The sequence below is a fragment of the Nyctereutes procyonoides genome, unplaced genomic scaffold, assembly GCF_905146905.1.
Source record: "Nyctereutes procyonoides isolate TBG_1078 unplaced genomic scaffold, NYPRO_anot_genome, whole genome shotgun sequence".
Taxonomy (NCBI): domain Eukaryota; kingdom Metazoa; phylum Chordata; class Mammalia; order Carnivora; family Canidae; genus Nyctereutes; species Nyctereutes procyonoides.
In genome coordinates, this window is record NW_026575048.1 from 12,206,520 (window position 1) to 12,228,098 (window position 21,579).

At 38.9% G+C, this 21,579-nt stretch overlaps 1 long non-coding RNA gene across 1 annotated transcript; it reads left to right on the forward strand.

Annotated features, from left to right (window-relative positions):
• Positions 1-3,896: 3,896 nt before the first annotated feature.
• Positions 3,897-7,818, forward strand: LOC129511001 (uncharacterized). The gene is made up of 3 exons (XR_008664733.1): positions 3,897-4,026; positions 5,277-5,534; positions 7,649-7,818. It is a non-coding gene; the product is annotated as an uncharacterized LOC129511001 (long non-coding RNA).
• The last annotated feature ends 13,761 nt before the right edge of the window (positions 7,819-21,579 follow it).

A 21,579-nucleotide genomic window follows, 5' to 3' on the forward strand; every position in this document is an offset into this window, starting at 1 on the left:
TTGAAAAACACCTGATACATAAAAACCTGGCACTCGGTCTATGCCAACCGAATGGGTGAGCCATTCAATCCGGTCTCCCGTTTCTTTAGCAATTTCCCCAACAATTTATAAACATATTATTAAAGCAGCAAAATGTCTCTGGTTCTTCTCCCATGTGAATGTCATCAGCCTAATTTGATTCTTTGCAGTTATTTGAGAAGAGCCCTCCCGGCCTTTGAAAGTAAGGAGCAGGATATATGGAATAGATCCCTCACATGTGGCAAATCTGGATAATACAGATATTGGCTTCCAAGGTGGGTAAAAAATGATAAACAACAGCATCCACTCATCTCCCCCCATGGGGAAGAGGGAGCAATACATTTCTAGGATCTGGAAAAATAGTGTCAAATGACGGCCAACAATGGAGGAAGATGACATAGCCCGGGAACTGAAAGGGGGACGCTGGTGGTGAGAGAAGAGAAGTGGATGGCCGGAGGCAATAGAGTCACAAGAACTGTGCAGGAACTTTGCAGTGAGGTCAAGATTTAAATCTGGGCTCCTCTCCTCCACTTAGAGCAGTATGACTTTGGGCAGGTTTCTCGACTTCCTGCTTCATTGGTAATCACATATATAAAACAGGGACAATAGGATGAACCATTCAAGGTTGTTCATGCAACTGATATTTATTGATGCCACCACGTGCCAGATAGAAACACGAATAAGATAACAAAATGCAGATAATTAATTAGCACCTAACACAGTGCTTGATGCAACATAGCTACCAAATTTAAAAAGCGATCTTCACTATTTCCACCCTTAAGTTATTTCTGCTTTCATTCTTTCTCTCTTCTCTCTCCTTCTGTCTCTAAATTTCAAAGCTTCAAGGTAAGACTTCTAGTCTCCCCCAAGGCCAAACTCTCTGACACTTTTTCATGGTCAGTTGATCTCAGTATTAGGCGTAGCCAGGTATATCCAGAAATTTCTGGTTGCATCAAGTTTTGGCAGCTTTGACAAAGTGAGTCAGTCCCTGTAGGGGACTCTACCTCACGACCCACAAAGCCCACGCCAACTCCAAAATCAGCATCAACAAAGTAATGACACATCTATGTGGACCTTTGAGCAAAGACTGAGAGCATTTTATAGGCATTGTCTAGTCATTTATGCAGTATCACAAACAGGTAAGTGGGGCTCACTTCTGACTATACCCATTTTATAGCCAGGGAAATTAAGGCTTGATGCGACTCATTCAAGTCATCGGTTGAGTCCTAGCCACAGCCAAGAAAATAAAACACAAGTGTCATGTCATGACTCACATCTGAGAACCAAGGGTTGAATTCCTTGGGCAACCAGATCTTCCTCCTTTTGTTGACAAATGATTTCTTTGCTTTTCAGGAAGTTTATCAATGAACAAGCCCACAGGTTAATTTAGACACAAGCCACGATTCTCTCTCTTGCTATCAGACTTTGCCTCCAATGTGGAGAGCTGAAAACACAATGGGGTACTGAGGTGATATTAAAATTCTCACCAAACAGAATGACTGACTATTGAACTTCTTTACAAGCCCTGCTAATAATGCACCAATGGTTCTTGTATCTACACGCACATAAGTACTATATGTGACATTCACATAAATGGCCATGTTAATGATTTTCAACCTATTGTGTTTGCCTTCTGACTCTTCAATCACTTGGAAAATACCTTATAATAGTGATGCTTGATATATTTAGAACTCATACTATTTTGGGTTTTCAAAAAAACGTTTTCATTCTCCCTTTAACCACTGCCAAGTTCAACTCCTTACCTGCTCTCCCTTGAGTTACCTGGACAGCATTCTTTTTTTTTTTTTTTTTTAAGATTTTATTTATTCATGAAAGACGGGGTGGGGGGGCAGAGACACAAGGCAGAGGGAGAAGCAGGCTCCATGCAGGGAGCCCAACATGGGACTCGATCCTCAGTCTCCAGGATCACATGCTGGGCTGAAGGAGGCGCTAAACCGCTGAGCCACCCAGGCAGCCCCCTGGACAGTATTCTGACTCGTCCTCTGCCTTCATATTCAATCCAGCCCACTACTATACACTTGAGGCCCAGAAACACCTGTAAGAGACGTATGTGATGGGGGCAGCCCCAGCAACATAGACTTAAGATCTTTGTAGAACTCACCTGGCTGTTTATAGCCTGCCCTTGCTTGTTCTTCCTGCTGCATTTATTTCTACTCCTTAACTCAAAATATTATATCACTGCTCTCTCTGTGCCTGCTCTTTCCTCTCCCTGGAATGCCCGCTTTCTGTTATCACATGGACAAAGTCCAAATGTCCCTTCCAGGTAAGAGAGCATCATTTTGTAACCAAATCGCTTCTGAATCCTGATCCTCAGCCTGCCTAGACCCACTGACTCACACACACTCTATCTCACAGTGATTTAATTCTGTGCATCACTTCTTGAGCTCCTGAAATTTAGAAATTATATATATATATATATACATGTACATATGTATATGTGTATATATATCTCATAAGTATGCATACATATACATATTTTATATATAGATACATATAGATACAAACACATATGAATATGCCCCCTAGGTACACATAAATACATATTTGATACACATGCACATATAGATATATATTTAACATCTGTGTTCTCAGTCCTTGACATCTAATGTCCACTTGATAAATATCCACAGAGTTGATCTGAATTAAACTGAATCCCTCAAGATCCGGAGATTAGAAAAATTGTCCTTTGAAGTTAGTTCTGGAAAAGCATAATCAAGCTTGAAAGAGCAACATAGGATCTTTTTAATAGAAGAGTGCTTTTTTAGAGTGCCTTTTTTTTGATGAATTAGAAAACTTCTCCAATGTGCTTTTCTGGCTGCGTGATCTTAAAATAAAATCCACATTAGTGATTATTAGGCAAATCCAACAAATAGTTCTCTGCTTCTGATGTTGAAATGCTCCCTTTCCTTACATGCCAACACCTCTACATTTTCTTTGTTTTAATTATACTAAGCGTCTTTTTGTTCTTCCTGGGACATTTGCCTGGGAGGCTGGGGCAAGCTATAAATAATAATCATCGTCATTATAAGAAATAGTATTTACAGAGTCTATTCTTGGAGCCGAAGACTAATTCATGAGCATGCCCAACACGGCCCTGATAGAGCTGCAGTGATTTCTTGGGGAGAGTCTTGGGCTCTTGAATATTTCACCTGTCTCATTAGCGTCACTCATGTGGCGTGACTGCTCAGATGGCAGCTGCTTCATCCAATAAACTCCATCAAACTGCTTCCCATCTGTTAATGGGGAGGAAATGGGAGATTTTAGAAAATATAATGATTTTTTATGTTGTTGAACATAAATGCAATTGGTTTTCTGGTTTCTACATTTCCTTTATACCCAAGACTTCCATGAATCTATTTAATATGGGTTTGTGTGTGTGTTTTGTTAAGAAATAAAAACAATGTTATCTTTTATTACACACATTTAGGCACTTCAAGGTGTTAAACGAATCTCAGAGCAGAAAGGGCCCTGGAAATAATTTAATTTAATTAATTTAATAATTTAATTCAGTTTGTTCATTTAACAGAAAAACTGAGGCCCAGGAAGGGAAGGGGATTTCCCAAGGTCATATGGTAAGAATAAGGCAGAAGCTGGGTGTTTTGGGGGAGGAGGGAATTGAAACATGGTGTGCTGGTTCCAGCTAGTGTTTTCTTTCTCTCTCTGATCTGAACAAATCTTCCTCCTCTTCTGATTTGAGCCCTAAAGTTTTCAGCTTGTTACATATTTAGGATACTAATCTTCTGCACATTAATTATCCAGTTACCTCTGTAATTTCTTAGAAGTCCTAAAACTATTTTATTGGACTGCACTGAGTATTGTCCCCAAGACAGATGAGCCTATGAAGTGAGAGACCCAGGCAAGTTCTGGAGGCAAGAACTGGAAACTGCCAATCGAAACAGGCATTGTGATCTGGTGGCAAGAGCTTGCTGTCCTTCATCCTGGGTTCTAGGAACAATTCTGCTTGATATGTTCTATGATTTGTGGAAGGTCAGTAAACTCCTCTTGTTTCAGTGCTTCCATTTGTTCACCATGGATTATAAATGCCTGCCCTGACTTCCCTAGAGAAATGATGAGAGAATCAAGTAAAATGACAGATGTTAAAAGACTGTGAAAAGCTAAACCACCACCACCACCACCACCACAAAATCATTATTTCATTCAGTAGCAGAAACATAGCAAGACTATTTTGCTTTTGTTTATTGCCAAAGTGTCATGCATGGTAATTTCATGCTAATTTCCTGTAGGTGGTCAGGTTTTTATTGGCCCTTATTTGTCTCCTCCCAAGCATCACTGGAGTTTGGAGCATATTTTATATTTTCACATACTTAAGAATTTACTTAGCACTTACTATATGCCAGAAACCCCGATAGGTGCTAGGGATACAAGGAAGGATGCTCTCATGAATTCACTGCCCAGGTGCGAAACAATATGAAAATATATGAGAAGCATTTAAGGACTTTAGGGACAAGCATTTAGCCCGGCTATGAGAAAGGCTTCCAGGGAAAGTTGTTGAAGTCCTGAGAAGGACTGATCCAGGGGAAGAAAAAGGAAAAGTTAGAAATAACAACAAATGCACTGCGATGCTGATTTGCCTGGGACATTGTGAATACTTTAGTTGGACAGACGTGGTGGGGGATCAGGGATTTAGACAGCGGTCCTCACAGAGAGATTTTCTTATATTCTCAGAAGCTGATACTCGTTGTTGAAAGTGATTGGGAAAATTTGATGTCAGCGTGCACCCTTTTCCTTTCTCATATGCTTTGTCCTGACGCAAGCACAGACACTTAAATTCACACTAAGGAGTGGTGATTGAGAAGTGCTTACTCCTTTCTGGGGAATATGTATGCAAAGGATAATATAACAAATACCCATGTTCTCATCACCTAGAATAACATCTTGTTATTTGTGTCTCTTTTTTTTCTATTAAATAATAGGATATTAATGATTCATAACAGGCCATTAATGATTAAAATAGGATATTAATGATTAATGAGTAAATGTTTCCATGGGTAGTAGAAACTTCTAATGTTAAGAAAATGCGGGTTCTTCTTTCCTTCTGGCTGCTGGGGGTACCATACTTCCTTGTCTTGTTTCGGGATCTTGTTACCAGTTCTGGCCAATGCTTTGTGGGTAGATATAAGTCCCTTCTGGGTTAGAACACTCAACTGCTGAGGTGAGACTTTTATCTCTGAAACTTTTCTCTCTCCTGTTGCAAAATGCAATGTTCATCATCCTAGATCCCGGAGAAAGGATGACATTGAGAAGTCACCCCACCTCTGCCACCAATGCCTGATGGACATATAGCCTGAGACATAGATACATCCTATCATTTAAGCCACTGAGATTGAGAATTTGGAGTTTGTTTTGACAGCATAAGTTTACCTAACCAACTGATACATCTTCCAGCCTCAAACCCAATCTTCCCTGTCCAGAGACAACCACGATTATGAAGTCATTGGGAATAGTTCCATTCATATTTCCTAAAAATTTCCAAAGTAAGTGTGTGCACTTAATATTTGGTATTATACTTTTAAAGTTTTCATGAAGGCTGTCATATGGTATTCTGGTTCTCACCTTTATTTGTTCAACAGTATGGATTTTTAAAACTATCTAGCATAACTATATATTTATGTAGATTATGTACATGTTCAGTTTTACCAGATACTGACAAATTCCTCTTCAAAATGGTTCTACTATTATATACTCATAGTATATTTCCCAACATTTCTCTTGTCAGATTCTCTTTTTTGTTTGTAAAGTGTAATTTTATTTTTTTTTCATTTACATCTTGTTTACTAAGGAGATTGAACATTTTTTTCCATGGTTGTTGAATTTTCAGTTTTTCGCTTCTATAAAATATCTGTTCAGATCTTTTGCAATTTTATCTATTATGACATTTATAATTTATAGATTTCTAATTTGTCTATGATTTCATTATTGATTTGTAAGAGTTAAAAATTATATTCTGCATACCACTCCATTGCCTATTATCTGTTACTGATTCCTTCATTTAGTGGGTTGTTTGCCTTAACTTTGTGATGTCTTTTATATATACAAGAGTTTAATTTTGATGAAGTCAACTTATAGTTTCTGTTCCTTCTTTAAGAAAGCTTTTTCTGATCAAAGACAAAAAGATATTTTCTAATATTTTGATCTAAATCTATAAAGTATATTTTTCAATTTTGTTTACATCTTTGATACACATGGATTAGACTTGAGAAAATGGTATAAGAAAGGTATCATTTTTTTCTTTTTTGTTGGAATAGCCATCTGTCCAAACATGAAACTTTCTTCTTTGTTTTCTAATACTTCTCTTAACACAAATCAAATTTATGTCTATCCCTCTTCACATACTACACTGTTTGTGATTAATTTATTTTTTGTGGTGCATCTTGATATCTGGTAGATAATGTACCTATTTTTCCCTGATTTATTTTATTTATTTATTTATTTAAAATATTTTTATTTATTTATTCATGAGAGACACAGAGAGAGAGGCAAAGACACAGGCAGAGGGAGAAGCAGGCTCCATGCAGGTAGCCCGATGTGGGACTCGTTCCCGGGTCTCCAGGATCGTGCCCTGGGCTGAAGGCGGCACTAAACCGCTGAGCCACCCAGGCTGCCCGCTGATTTTTAAAGAAATTTTTGGATTTTTCTCTTTAATATGGACTTTAGAATATATATCCTGATAAAATTTTTAATTAATTTTAAGTATTTTTCTTCTATTTTTTTTCTTTTACATAGACTAGGGATTGTTAAACTATAACATATGGATCAAATCTGGTCCACCTCCAGTTTTTATAGAAAAAATATTAGTGGTACAATTGCATTCATTTTTTTATGTATTATCTATAGGTGTTTTTATGCTTCAATGGCAGAGCTGAGTAGTTGCAATAGAGACCATATGGCCTGAAATGTCTAAAATATTTACTATTTCATCCTTGTTAGACAAATGTTGTCAACCCTTGAAATAGACAATCACACCAGTTATCGCCAAGGGTAGTTAAGACTAGGTCTTTAAAATACTTATCTATCCATTTCTTTTTCTTATCTTATTGCATGAATTAAGACTTTTAGTACAATGTTAAATATTGATGCATATATGGGTCGTTCTTGTCTCATTTCTGAGTTTACTGGGAATACCTTCAGAATTTCACAATTAATATAATTCAGAAAGTTCTTGGTAGCTGCTTTTATGAAATAAGAACATTTTCTTCTGTTCATAATTCACTAAATATCTCTATCATAGGGATCCCTGGGTGGCACAGTGGTTTAGCGCCTGCCTTTGGCCCAGGGTGTGATCCTCGAGTCCCGGGATCGAGTCCTATGTTGGGCTCCCTGCATGGAGCCTGCTTCTCTCTCTGCCTGTGTATCTGCCTCTCTCTCTCTCTGTGTCTCTCATGAATAAATACATAAAATCTTAAAAAAAAAAGATGTCTATCATAAATGATGCTAAATTCTACCTAATTTTCTACATATCATATAGGTTTTCTTTTCTAATTTCTTTAATGTGATAAACTATTATTGGTGGGTCTTTGGTTTTTGAACTACTTCTGTAAAAAAATATTTTATTTATTTATTTATTTATTTATTTATTTATTTATTTGAGAGAGAAAGAGAAACAGATAGAGCAAAGAGGGTGAGGGACAAGCAGTCTCTGCACTGAGCACAAAGCCTGACACGGAGTTTGATCCTATGACCCTGACATCATTACCTGAGCCAAAAGTCATGAATTGATGTCTTCAATGACTGAGCAACCCAGGTGATCCTGTTGTTAGATTATTTTTGAAATTCTATGGGAAACTCTAATATAAACTTCTGAGTTGAAAGAACTGAATTTTATTTACATTTTTGCATTTGTGTTTACAAACAAAATTGGTTTGTTTGCTTGTTTGTTTTGTTTTTTACTACCCTTGTTTGGGTATCAAAATTATAATAGCCTTCGAAAATTATGCAGGTAGCTCTCTTTGCTCTCAGAAATAGTTGTGTGTGTGTGTGTGTGTGTGTTTAAAATAAACAATAATTATCTGTTTCAACTCACTGTGATGCTCCCTGAAGAAGGGGCACTTTTTAATTATCTATCCTGAATGAGATTGACTTGCCTAGGATTTTAATTTTCCTTAAGTCAATTTTGGAAATTTATACTTCTCAAGAAAATGGTTAAATCTAAATTTCAAATTTATTAACATAAAATTTTGCAATGCACTATTATGCATTTTTAAAATTTTTTACTCAGTAATTATATAACTTGACATGTGATCTTTTTATTTTTAATATATTTGATATTATTCATTTTCTCTCATTTTCAAAATCATGCTGGGGTTTATATATCTTGTTAGACTTTTAGCATGTAAGCTTTTGATTTTAGTGATCATTGTTATGAATTTCTGTATTTGTTTTCTTTATTTTTACCTCAGATATTGAGTTAATCAAATCATACTCTATAATTCCTGTATTCCATTTTCAATTTATTTAACTCTTATCTTTGTTACTTCTCATTTTTGATTTTTTGAGGTGTATTCTGTTTTGTTTTGTTTTGTTTTTAGTTTCTTAAATAGAGAACTGAATTCACGTTTATTCTATATCTTTTTATTTGTGAGTAAATGGATTTAACAATTTTCATCTGTCGCTTTAGCTGTATCCCAGAAATTGTTTTTTTTGTTGTTGTTGTTAAGATTTTATTTACTTATTCATGAGAGACACAGAGAGAGAGGCAGAGAAAGAAGCAGAGAGAGAGTAGCAGGCTCCATGCAGGGAGCCCGATGTGAGACTCAATCCCGGGACTCCAGGATCACACCTTGAACCAAAGGCAGATGCTTCAACCGCTGAGCCACCTAGGCCTCCCTTTATCCAGAAATTGTGAACATGAATAACCTAAATGTTTTACTGTGTAAGCCTTCCTTTATTTTTAGGCACTAAATATTTAAAACTTCCATTTGGCCTTCTTTTACAGTCAGCTGGACTTTTTTTCATAAAATTTTGTTAAAACGTTTCAGTTTGGGAAGTTTCTATCAACATATCTTCAAGCTTACTGATGGTTTCCTTAGCCTTGTGCATCAAAATAATTCTTTGTTTCTGATACAATATTTTTGATTTCTAGCATTTGCTTTTCATTATCTTTTAGAGTTTCCAATCTGTTCTTGCATATTGTCCATTTTTTCCATTAGAACCTTTAGCATATCAATGATAGTTATTTTAAATTCCTGGTCTGGTAATTCCAAAATCTACCATATACGAGTTTGGCTGTGATGCTTGCCTTGTCTCCTCAAACAGTGTTTTTTCCCTCCCTTCTTCCCTCTCTCCTCGGATCCCTCCTCCCTCTCTCCCTTCTTCTTTCCTTCCTTCTTCCATCTTTTCTTCCTTCCTTCCTTCCTTCCTTCCTTCCTTCCTTCCTTCCTTCCTTCCTTCCTTCCTTCCTTCCCTCCCTTTTCCCCCTTCTCCTCCTCCTCCTCCTCCTCCTCCTTCTTCTTCTTCCTCTTCCTCTTCCTTCCTCTTCCACTCATTATTTTTGCCTTTTAACATCCTTCATGGTTTGTTATTGAAAGCCTACATGGTGTATCTATCAGATAAAAGAAACTGAGCTATGAGGTTTTGTATTTATCTGGCTGGGAGTTAAGCTGTGTTATTGTTTCCTTTAGCTTTGATGCTAAAGGCTGAAATTTCCTGTTGTGTCTTTGTTTTATTTCTCCTGTTATCTTTGGGTTTCCCTAGAGACTTCTTCCTAAGTGGGGGCTGAGTCTTGAATTTTCTTTTCGTTTTGATCGTGTCTTTTTTTTTTAATTCATGAGAGACACAGAGAGAAGTAGAGACATAGGCAGAGGGAGAAGCAGTAACCCCACAGGGAGCCTGATGCAGGACTCGATCCCAGGACCCCGGAATCATGACCTGAGCCAAAGGCAGGTAGGTGCTCAACCACTGAGCCACCCAGGTGCCCTATCTTTTGGTTTTGATCACATCTTATTAAAGAAGAGCTTTTGTTGACATTGTGATGCTAGGAAAGGGGGAATATGATCTTGTAATTAAGTCTTACTCCTGAAAGTGAGGGGGCCCTCCTAAGGCTAGGCCCCTAGGAGTTTTTAATCTCTCAAACTAGTCCTCACTTCATCTCCAGATATTAGCATTTAAACCTTAACCATTCCTACCAGACTCCACCCAAGACTTCAGCTTCTGCTTCTGTGACTTCAGGTCTCTGATACATAAAAGGTTGTTGATTTTCAGTTCAGTTTTTTCGATTTTTCTTGCTATAAGCAAAGGAATGAAAGTTTCCAAGTTCTTTACATGTTAAAGTGGAAACTGAAAGTCTCCACTTTTGAATTAAAGAAGTTTTTGTTTAGTTTTACTTGCATTTTGATCAAAGAACACATTTTTATTTATAACCTAATATATATTTAGTTTTTAGAAATGATTCTCATGTACTTGAAAAGAATGCATAGTCTCCATGTTTGGAGTTTCATAGTTGTTTTTTTTTTTTGTGTGTGTGTGTGTTGGGTTTTAATTGACTTACAGTTCTAGAATTTCTTTTCCTTATATTGTTCTTTATCTACATTGTGATTTCTATTTACTCTTCTATTTCTGCAAACATTTAAAAATACTTATTTTACAATTTTAAAAAACATTATTCTATTATCTCTATGATTGTTCTTCTTCTTGCCTCTTCTTCCTGGTCATTCATTTTCTCATATGGTTTATAATATTGGCTATGATCTAGTTGTCAGTGAGGATAGTTTCCATGAGAAACACATGTGACTTGCTTTAGCTGATGGTTTCTTACTTATATCTGCTGGGACTTTCTGGATTTAGATGTACTGGATTGATGTTTACATTTATTTATTTATTTACTCAGGGTCCTAAACTATTCAGGTGGCTTAAATCTGAATCTTTCATTGTGTTCTGATGACCTTCAGGTGTGTGTATTTTCGTGCATAGGCCTAGGTGAGTAGGCAACTTCATTACAGCTTTCTTGGATTAGTTGGGCGGTGATTTTCTTACCAATTGCAATGCTAGTGGCTGCAGAATCAATTCAGTCCACTCAGTTCCAGCTGCCCACCCACATGAGGCTGCTGGCTAAATTTCTCTCTCTGTGTGGGCATTAATCCCTAGTCCCAGCTGTTAAGGCTCATAACAGGTTCCAAATCTCCTGTAACACTTTGCAGTTTTAACTCTCACTTACCATTTTTGAGATTCCCTCTCTCTTTTTTTTTTTCAATTTGGGATTTTCCCTTCTTGGTCTCAAGTTAGAGCTATGGATTTACAATTGTTAGCTGATTTGTTTTTTTCTATTTTTAAGCCAGCAATTTTATCTTGTTTTGAGTAAAAGGAGCATCTTTTAGCTCACTTTGCCTTCCTTTTCAGAGCACGGGGGACACACATATTCTGAAAGGAATAGACAAAACTTTAGTGGAAAGGAAGTCTCTCCTGTGGGCAGCCAGACACTCGGTAGGTGCACAGGCAACACTGGGCTGAAGCTGGCTTATTCTTTTTTTTTTTTTTAATATTTTACTTATTTATTCATGAGAGACACAGAGAGAGGCAGAAACATAGGCAGAGGGAGATGTAGTCTCCTTGCGGGGAGCCAGATGTGGGACTCAAGCCCAGGACCCCAGGATCACGACTTGGGCCAAAGGCAGACACTAAACCACTGAGCCCAAGCTGGCTTATTTTTTACTTCAAATCATGTCACTTATTTAGCAAAGAGGCAACCCTGCCCAGTTTCATAACTCACCCTTGCATTGTACCTTTCTTTGGCTTCTTAAGGCCCCAGAGGCTGTGCCTGACTCTCCAAGACCTGTCCCATTAGTGCCTGCTCTGAGTGATGCCCAGCTAGATTTGCAAGAGACACCTCATCCTGGAGTGTGTGCTTAGCCCCCATGGGAAGTCCTCCGTCTGTCCCTATAGGAAAACAGGACACCTGAACATTGAACTGTGGCTGCAGTTGTTGCATAGACACTTATGCCTTTAGAATGGATGTTCCCTTTGTCTCAATCTGGGTCAATCCCTAGGCTAAAAAGACTTTAGCTAGAATATGTGATTGCAGTTAAAGATACCTGAAGACATAAAAGACCTTTTTTCTGTCTCAAAATTCATAAACTTGAAAAAAGTTATCAATATTGTTTGATGACTTCAAACTTCTAAGGCTATGTCTCCCTTAGTCCACATTTAAAAATTTACTTAAAGAAAATTATCCATACCCCAAGGTTACTAAGTAATGAAAATAACGCTATGTGAGTTCATTAGTCTCTAATACGATTTTTCTCCTCATTTTATTTCCCAATAAGGAAAGCTTTTCCAAATGATGTATTTCAGAGGCTGAAGAGAAAGAATTATGATTGGTTTCTGCATGGCTATTATCAACCATAAGAGAAAAATTCAGCTAGTTTGCAATTTTCAAAGAAGTGGAGAGATTACTTTGTTAAAATCTATTCAGTTCATTTTCTATTTGGGGAATTGAAAATTCGAGTGTGGTTGCAGAGAAATGACGAGTGAGAGCTTCAGTTGCAGTATAGTGGCAGGGCTCCATCTGCAGAACTTCTTTGCAGTTGCTTATGGAGAAGGTGAATAAGAACTCTGGCCTTGTGCCCTAGAATTGCACACTTATCCTAAATGAAGACTTTTGGTAAAAATCACTGTTGTCAGCAAAACAGCATTTCTTAAGTGACCCTCTGTGCCTAGTTTCTTATGAAGGCTGAAAATCTACAAAGTTTCAGTTAGAGATGGTGTATGAGGTTGTTGATGTTATTAAAAGGGTGACTATCTTACTCAGAGGACATACAAATTTACCTGAACAAGTAAATCAATTACATAAAGAACTGGTGTGGGGCACCTGGGTGGCTCAGTGGTTGAGCATCTGCCGTTGGCTCAGGTCGTGATCCCGGGATCCTGGGACTGAGTCCCACATCAGGCTTTCCTCAGCGAGCCTGCTTCTTTCTCTGCCTGTGTCTCTGCCTCTCTTGCTCTGTGTCTGTCATGAATAAATAAATAAAATCTTAAAAAAAAAAAAAAAGAACTGATTTATTGAAACTCTCTATAGGCTGAGGGGACTGTGTTGGAAAAAGTGCTGAAAGGGAAGATGAGAGGCCTGGGTGTTAGTCCAGGCTTTGATAGTACTCAGCTGAGGGATCCCCCAATTTCCCTGAACCCCACTTTCCTCGTGTGAATGGGGGCAAAATTAGAAAGTTAGATAACAGTGATGAAAAGTCACACACGATTTCCTTACCTGTGATCAATAAAACATGATTCCCTGCCTCCAAGAAGCTCAGTCGAGAAAAAACAAAGAGCCCCTAGTAACATGGCCAAGACCATGGCAGCAGTGCAATGATTTCTGGCCAATGGTACTGAAGTGCTGCAGGAAGAAGCCAGCACTGGAAGAGGGGGGTTATCAAGTACGGATTTCAGAGGAAGGTACTGGCAAATGTGTGTCTGGAAAGAAGAGCTCTACATGACTCAGTAAGAAATCCAGGTTGGGTAAAGGCATGAGTAAAAGCCTTAGTGGAGCTGTTGTCAGCTTATGGATCCGATACTGGGCACTGAGCCTGGGGAAGAGAAGCCTCCAGGAACACATGAAAATAATTCCCATAAAGAACAGTGGTGCAAGGTCTGCTGGCATGGGGGAGAGAAGGAAATGGGGTCCCCAGTGACCCCAGAGGACAGCGGTTATGGCTAGAGGTGACGTTACAGGGAGGCAGAGCTCAGCTCACCTGACAGATGGTGCAGTGGGGCACAGTCAGGGTAGGGAGGCAGTGCAACTGTTCTAGCCCAGAGCGCACGGACTTCCCCAGTGACTGGGCGGTTCTAGTAGCTTTCTGGCCCGTTTTCACACACGTACCACAATAGAACTGTGTTCTGGGAACCTTCAAGTCCTTTCCCCGTCTCTGTGATTTTGAGGAAGAACTTTCAGATAGTGTTGCAAAAATCGGAGAGGACTATAGTGTGGAAGGGACTCCCCGGTCATTGGCTACATTCAGGCAGAGCTGGTTGGCCATTGGCAAGGCTGCCAGGGGGGGTTACTTGGACCCTGGGTCAGCCCCCGTGGTTGCTGAGGTTCTCTGGGTTTTACTAAGTGAGAGGGGGGCCGGTCAAGGAGAGCTGGCAGGGAGAGGACTTGGGTCACCTGGATCGCAGATCTGGAAACACACTGTTGGCAGCAGCAGGTGGACCCCCGGAGGCCAAAGGCATCTGAAGGAAGGCTGCAGGGGCCTGGGCTAGCAAGGATGAGGGGCGGAGGAGGGCAGATTGAAGGGAGGCTGTGACAGAAGGGCAGAGCCAACTGGCCGAGAACTCACTCAGAAAGGGAAGGGGAGGAGGTGACACGGTTGTTCCGGGAATGGGAGGAAAGACTGTGGGCGAACACAAGCCGAGCAAGATGAACGAATGAGTCTGTCCCTGCCAAGTTTGGGCTGGGTGGTGGGATGGAAGCTCCGGTTTATGTGTCCTTGCAGAGGCTGTCGAAGCTGTTCAGGGTGTCACCGCGAGGGCACAGATGGAGCCATCCGGTCGGGGCACATAGAGCTCAGTCCCCTCCCTAGGGAGAGAGGGCCTGAACCCAGGCAGTCACAAGCTAGGCCCAAACTGAAGAGTGAACCCAGAGAAGGTGAATGCAACCCATCTGGTTTGCCGCTGGGAGCTGGAGGCCTGAAAATGTGCATGTTGATCCCGATGCCAACCTTCAGACTTCCCCTGGGGTTCAGGGGTGGGTGCTCAGCAAAAACAGATGAATCTGAAGGATGAGGTCAAAATGTTTGCTCTGCTATTATGCGCTAAGGAAAACAACTTAAATTTTGATGGTTTTCAAGGTAGCTGTGTTAGAGGAAGCATGTTACTATTCTCCAGAATCTCAAGAACCATCTTGCAATCCTCTAGACAAAATACCATGGAGCCAGTAGAGGGAGGAACACAGTTCTGTAGGGGAAAGAGGAAAGAGACGGAGCTGAGAGCAGAAGAGGGGGGATGGAGCACAGCATTAGCCCAGGTAGGCTTATTTTACTAAGCATTCACTAGAGGGGTTGTGGGAATTCAACACCGGGGCAGGAATTTCCGTGCTCACAGTGGCACCCGTTCCACTAGCAGTTGATTCTGACCTGTACATATAAATGCACTCGGTCCCATTGGCCTGGGTGCCCTTGGATGATACCTCCTTGAACCTGACTCTACTAGCACAGTGCCAGTCACTCGCTGGAGATTTCTCGAGCTGTTTTCACAATAAAACTTGTCTTCTAAGCAGATTTCTTCCCCTCTGGGTAGGCACCATCCCTGATACCCCGGCCCACACTAGCCGCGAGCCTGACGAAGATGTAGAAGCCTATAAAAGAAAACCAGGCCAGAGGCCACTGATAGGATGTTCTGGAATCCCTGACAACAGTCTGACCAGGTTCTTCCCTCTATTCCCAGCAGTGACGGGTCTACACAAAGGCCATTTCTGTGCCACTTTGTATAGAGGGCCTTCTTTTTGTTTCTGCTCGCTGGTTCTTATCTGACCCCATGTCTCCACCAGGCTGGTGCTTCAGTTTCTACTCATCTCCACTTTCAATTCCCATTCTTTGTGTCCACTGAGGCTCAGCATTTGATACTCAGACTAAGAACTCCGAACAGAAGGGAAGCAAGCGGGCTTGGGAAAGGCATTGGGACAGATGGAAGGAGGAGGCCTCTGCTTCAAATAAAAGAGCAATTTTCTCATTATGAAGCTATAGTACGTTTTCTGAGAGACTCTAATTTTGGAGGAAATGATCCTTGGAAAAGGGTTGGGTAGATGAAAGGAATAAATGACAAAGAAATATTTGAAGGTGGGTTGGTACAGATCATAGAGTCAGTTAAATGTCAGATCAAGTGATTTCCTAGGATTTTACTCATTTGCTTCTTATTCACCTTTCTCTGTAACACAATTTATCAAAAGGTTGCTATTGGAAGAAGTCATGGGTTAACACTCAAAACAACTTGGATTTTCAGAGGAAATGACAATGGTTAGTTTTTCATTTGTATGTAATTAAATGGACTTGCCCTCAAATCTCTACAGACTGGTTAGCCAGAAGAAAACCAAACAAGCTCCCACACATGCCAAATACATGTGGAACAAAACAAACACTATCCAGAGCTAAATTTCAATCTAGTAGAAAGCTTATTCTGATCTTGAAATCTAAACCATCTCTTGAGACATTATTCACTCTCTCTTTGGATAAAAACTTCCCCATCACTTTGGGATCCCACCCCTTCATGCTCCAGTGACTGGACAGAGTCTGGGTATGTGAGAGGAAGATAATATGGCCTGTGACCCTGGTTGAGCAGAGACCATAGGCATTATTCTCATCTGCAGAATCACACTTTGTCCTACCCAAGAAACTGCCCTTCATCAGGTGATTGACAGCAAGAACATCCCTCCTTTCTGCGAGATAGGTCACATCTTAACACTCCAGAAGCTAAGTAAAGAAGAGAATCTTCAAATCTAAAGACCCAGAAAGTGCTGCTTGAGATGAATTAAAATAAGCAAAGGCTTGAGGATTAGATGATCACTTCTCTGTGGCAGTGCTGGAAGCTCAAAACAACAGGACATGCTTTTTCAAGGTTATGAGGTAAAATCATTTTGAAACTAGAATCCTAGAACAAACTCCAGCTAAATTTCGGAGGGAGCAAAGTGAAGATATTTGAGCAGTGTGAGGACTCATAAAATTTACCACTCAGGGCGTCTTCGACTAAGCTTGTTGAAGCATGGATTTTGGCAGATAGATACTAAATTCCAGAAAAAAGAATGATACAGGTACCTGATACAGGTACATGTAATGATACAGAGCATTAAAGAATGCTCTTACCAAATAAGTACGTAAATAAACAAACAAAACCACACCACACAAATACCAGCAGCCAATAAAACTAATGGTCAAAGTGACTATTTTTGCACACTTTAAAAATATTTTAGCTCTAATCTGAATACAGAAGGAGGCCTAAGTTAGAGGAAGGTGAAACTAAGGTCTTGCCTTGCTGATATAAAGGATGTGAATACGAACTGGGTCAGCAGTTGGTAAGTCATGTAACGATTTCAGGGCTTTCGCCAGCAGAAGTGAAGTAGGATGCACAAACATTAAAATGCTAGAGGAGCAAAATGAAAAAGGAAAACTCAATGGATTAAAACAAACCCAAGATAGAGAAATTAAAAAGAAACACCAAGAAAGTGGACTAAAGAGAAAATACGAATGCGAAAATAAGCCCAACAGACATAATTGCAATGAATACAAATGAAAGAGAACCTCAGATACGGTGCCAGCTCTGAGCCATGTACAAGTAACACACCTAAAACAGAAGGACACACAGAAGGCACAATTTAAAGCAACTGTTTTATCTACGCCAGGCACATGGCTGTAGAACAAATGCCCAAATAGCAATATTAAGTTTAGGCAAGAGAAAACTGAAAGCGAAGATTTCTAAGCAGGACAACAGACACATGAAATATTTGATACAATTTATAATCTTAAGAAGATATGAATCACGGATTTTTTTTTTAGATCTCTAACAATCTCATTTCAAAACAAAAGAAAAACTGACACATTCTAAGGGAACTGGACAAATCCACATTCATGTGTGACATGCTAATACACATTTTTCTGAAATTGGCAGATTAAGTAAATAATAAAAAAGGATTGAGAACTGAGCTTTCTGATTCCTCCCCACAACGGTGGGCTGTAGATGGGTCACTCAAGTACTGAGATATTGATCCACGTGCCCATGGAGTGGTCTGGTGGGACCTGTGGCGGCCACAGCCTTGAATCAATTACTTCAGGCTTCAAGCACCTCTGTTATTTTCTGAAGTTGCCATCCAAATAAATTTGTACATGAGCTGTACTCTGACTTGAGCAAATTTGGAAATGACTGAGGGGAATTAAATGAAATCTGAAGCACGATGTGTTGGAACATGCATGATATATCACATGTATTTGTATCATATGTATTTGCATATAATTTCTATGACACTTCATACCAATAAAGAGGAAGAACACATATTTTTCTAAAAGCGTAAATAATACAAAAAACTGACATGTTACATCTCAAAGAAAATCTTAATAAAATATATAAAAAAAGAAAGCATTTGTATAGATTTTATTCTCTGGCAATATCATAATAAAGTTAGAAAATCACAAGGATGGGTTGCACTAAAAAGCTACTAATTTCAAATAAAAAAAATTTTCACACATCATCCTGATACTTTTTGTGCACTTTTCCATATGTATGTTATGCTTCAGTAAGAAGGCTAGAATAAAAAAATCTTACATAAGCTTTGAATTAAAGGCAGAAAATATCTATTTAGGAAAAAGGTACAAGTGTACTACATTTTAAAAGCTATATCATGTCAGTTTGGTAGTCTTCATAGGAAAATATATAGTCTTATTTTCACATAAGAGAAAAACAAATGGAGAATAAAAGAAGTGAGCATACAATTTAAAGAGGTAGAAAAAAACCCTGAAAATAAAATGATAATTTTTGACAAAGAGAAAAGCAAAATTATGGAAATAAAAGTGACAAAGACTTGAACAGTTAAATGAAGTGATGATTTTTTTAAAAGATTTTATTTATTTATTCATGAGAAACAGAGAGAGAGAGAGAGAGAGGCAGAGACACAGGCAGAGGGAGAAGCAGGCTCCATGCAGGGAGCCTGATGCGGGACTTGATCCTGGAAACTCCAGGTCGATGTCCTGGGTCGAAGGCTGACGCCAAACCGCTGAGCCACCCAGGAATCCCTTGATGATTCTTTGAAAACATCAATAAAGTGGGAGATCTCTCACAGTCCAAAACCCAAAAAATAGTAAAAAAAAAAAAAAAAAAAAAAAAAAGGAAAGGAACAAATATGGAGATTAGTAAATGATAATGATTAAAAATAATAAAAATAATGTTTTTTTTCTTAATGAAAATAGAAAAACTAAAAATCATGGGTGATTTTTACTGGTAATGTAAAATTTAGGAAAATTGAACCAATAAAAGTAAACAGACCTATCTATCAATGTGAGAGAAATGGGGGGAAAATAGCCAAGATCCAGCCCTATAAGGGATTTTTCTCCAGGTAACTTTTATAAGTGAGATAATTCCTGTGTTGCATTAACTGTTCTAAAGGCACAAAAACAGCCAATTTAATATCCTGAGAATAAGACCTGAATAAGACTAACATACACACATGTGTGCGCGTCAATCTCCCAAGTATATATGCAAAACTCAGAAATAGCATACTTACATTATTGAGTTTTGCAGTGGAATTAAAAGAATAGTGCATTATTCTCTCTAAGGTTTCTCCCAACACTTGCCATGTAATAGTGGTTCTCCATCAAGAAAACAATGAAATTCACTATTTAGCACATAGAGGGACAAGAGCTATTGGATCATCTAAACTGATACCAGAAACATTCTTGATAACATGCACACACATTCCTCAGTAAGTGAACAATAAAGGAAACCTCTTCCTCCCATAAAGTGAGTCTACATAGTTACATAATTCCCTCAATGAAATCAAAGAGTAAGAGGCATAAATACTAGAAAACAAAAACGATATTTGTAGACCATTTATCATTATTTCAGTGATAACATGAACATATAAGAATAACAAATTGTGTTACGAGGCTAGACTCAAGACCAACATGAAATCTGAATTCCTTGGAAATTATAAGGAGAAAAAAAAACCCAAGTACTTCCTATGGCTTCAAAATGATTAAAAATACCTAGAGAAAATGCTAACAAAAATATGCCCAGCCTTTGGAAGGTACATTAGAGAACCACTGAAGGCTATAAAAAGAATACCTGAATAGAAACAGCCTAATGTTATAAAAATATCACTTCTGCATGAGTCAATTTATAGATTCAATACAGCTCTATCTGGATCCCCAAGAGATTCTTTAAAAGATTTATTTATTTATTTTAGAGAGAGAGAGAGAGCATGAGTGGGAGGGGCTGAGAGAGAGGGAGAGAGAGAATCTGAAGCAGACTCTGCCCTGAGCTTGGAGCCCCACCAGGGGCCCAATCTCAGCACCCTGAGATCAGCAAAACCAAGAGTCTGATGCTTAACCCTGCTCCCCCACCACAAGATTTTAAGTCCAAACTTTAAATTTAGAGTGAAATCTTCTCCCCTCCCCCCAGGATGAATGTGTTTTTGCAAGAAGCCTTACATTCTTTATTTCTTCATTTCTCCACCTTACCTTACCTGCACCCTGCACCCCTCAACCTACCCCTGCAGACACAGGCTTGGTGCCTCTGCAGCCAGCCTTCCTGCTCCGTGGGTCTGGGAGATGCTCAGTGTGTGCTCTCTTAGATTCAGTAGAGGGACACCTGGGTGGCTGAGTGGTTGAGTGTCTGCCTTCGACCCAGAGCGTGATCCTGGAGTCCTGGGATCGAGTCCCACATTGGGCTCCCTGCATGAAGCCTGCTTCTCCCTCTGTCTGTGTCTCCATCTCTCATGAATAAATAAAATCTTAAAAAAAAAAAAAGATTCAGTAGTGCCTGCACTGGGGACCCCTTTCTCCGGGAAGACCTCTTACCTGTGCTTCTCAAGTAGATGGCATTTAGAAGCATCCTTCTGACTCCAATTCGAAAAAAATTACTTTGCTTTAATCAAGAAAGGATATTAATTTTCTCAAATGTCAGCTTGCTCTCTACAGAAAGGATCATAGGGTTTTTCCTTTTTTATCTTGTTAATGTTCTAAATTCTTTTAATAGATTTCCTAAAGCTGACTTATTTTGACATAAAGAAAACGAATCCCGCTCATTCCATTTGCTAAAATCACTACAATGGCATCCACTGTGCCCTGAGTAACCTTACGGAACAGTCTTGTTTTTATATCGTGAAATATACTCTTGGATTTGCTAAAATGTAATTTATTTATACACATACATTTTCTTTTCAAGTGTATTATGTCTGTGGTTTTATTTTATTTTATTTTAAGATTTTGTTTATTTATTCATGAGAGACACAGAGAGAGGCAGAGACACAGACAGAAGCAGGCTCCATGCAGGGAGCCTGACCTGGGACTCGATCCTGGGTCTCCAGGATCATGCCCTGAGTGGAAAGCAGGCGCCAAACTGCTGAGCCATCCAGGGATCCCTTGTGGTTTTATTTTTGAATGTCTTTATAACATTTTGATATTAGAATTCAGCTATAAAAATAATTGGGAAACATTCCATCTCTTTCTGTGCTCTAAAAACATAACATGAGAATTATTGAATTCTTAAATGTCTACTTTTAAAAATATTTTGCACCACTGCTGGTTTTAAGTAACTGAGTTTTAATTGTCCTTCAAAGTTATTCATCCATTCAATTTATGGTTTTGTTCACAAGTCAATTTTGGAAATTTATATTTTCATACAGGGTTTTCAAATTCATTTGCATTCCATTATACTTAAAATTGTCTTATAATTAAAATTTTTCCTTTAAGGGCCCACTTCTTGTTACTTTTAAATTCTGCTTTATCTCTTCTATGATATCATTTACTAGAGAATTATCATTTTATTGGTTTCTTCCCTCAGTTTGCTTTTAATTTTTTTAATTGAATTTTTGTTGTGTTCTGATTCACAATAAATTGT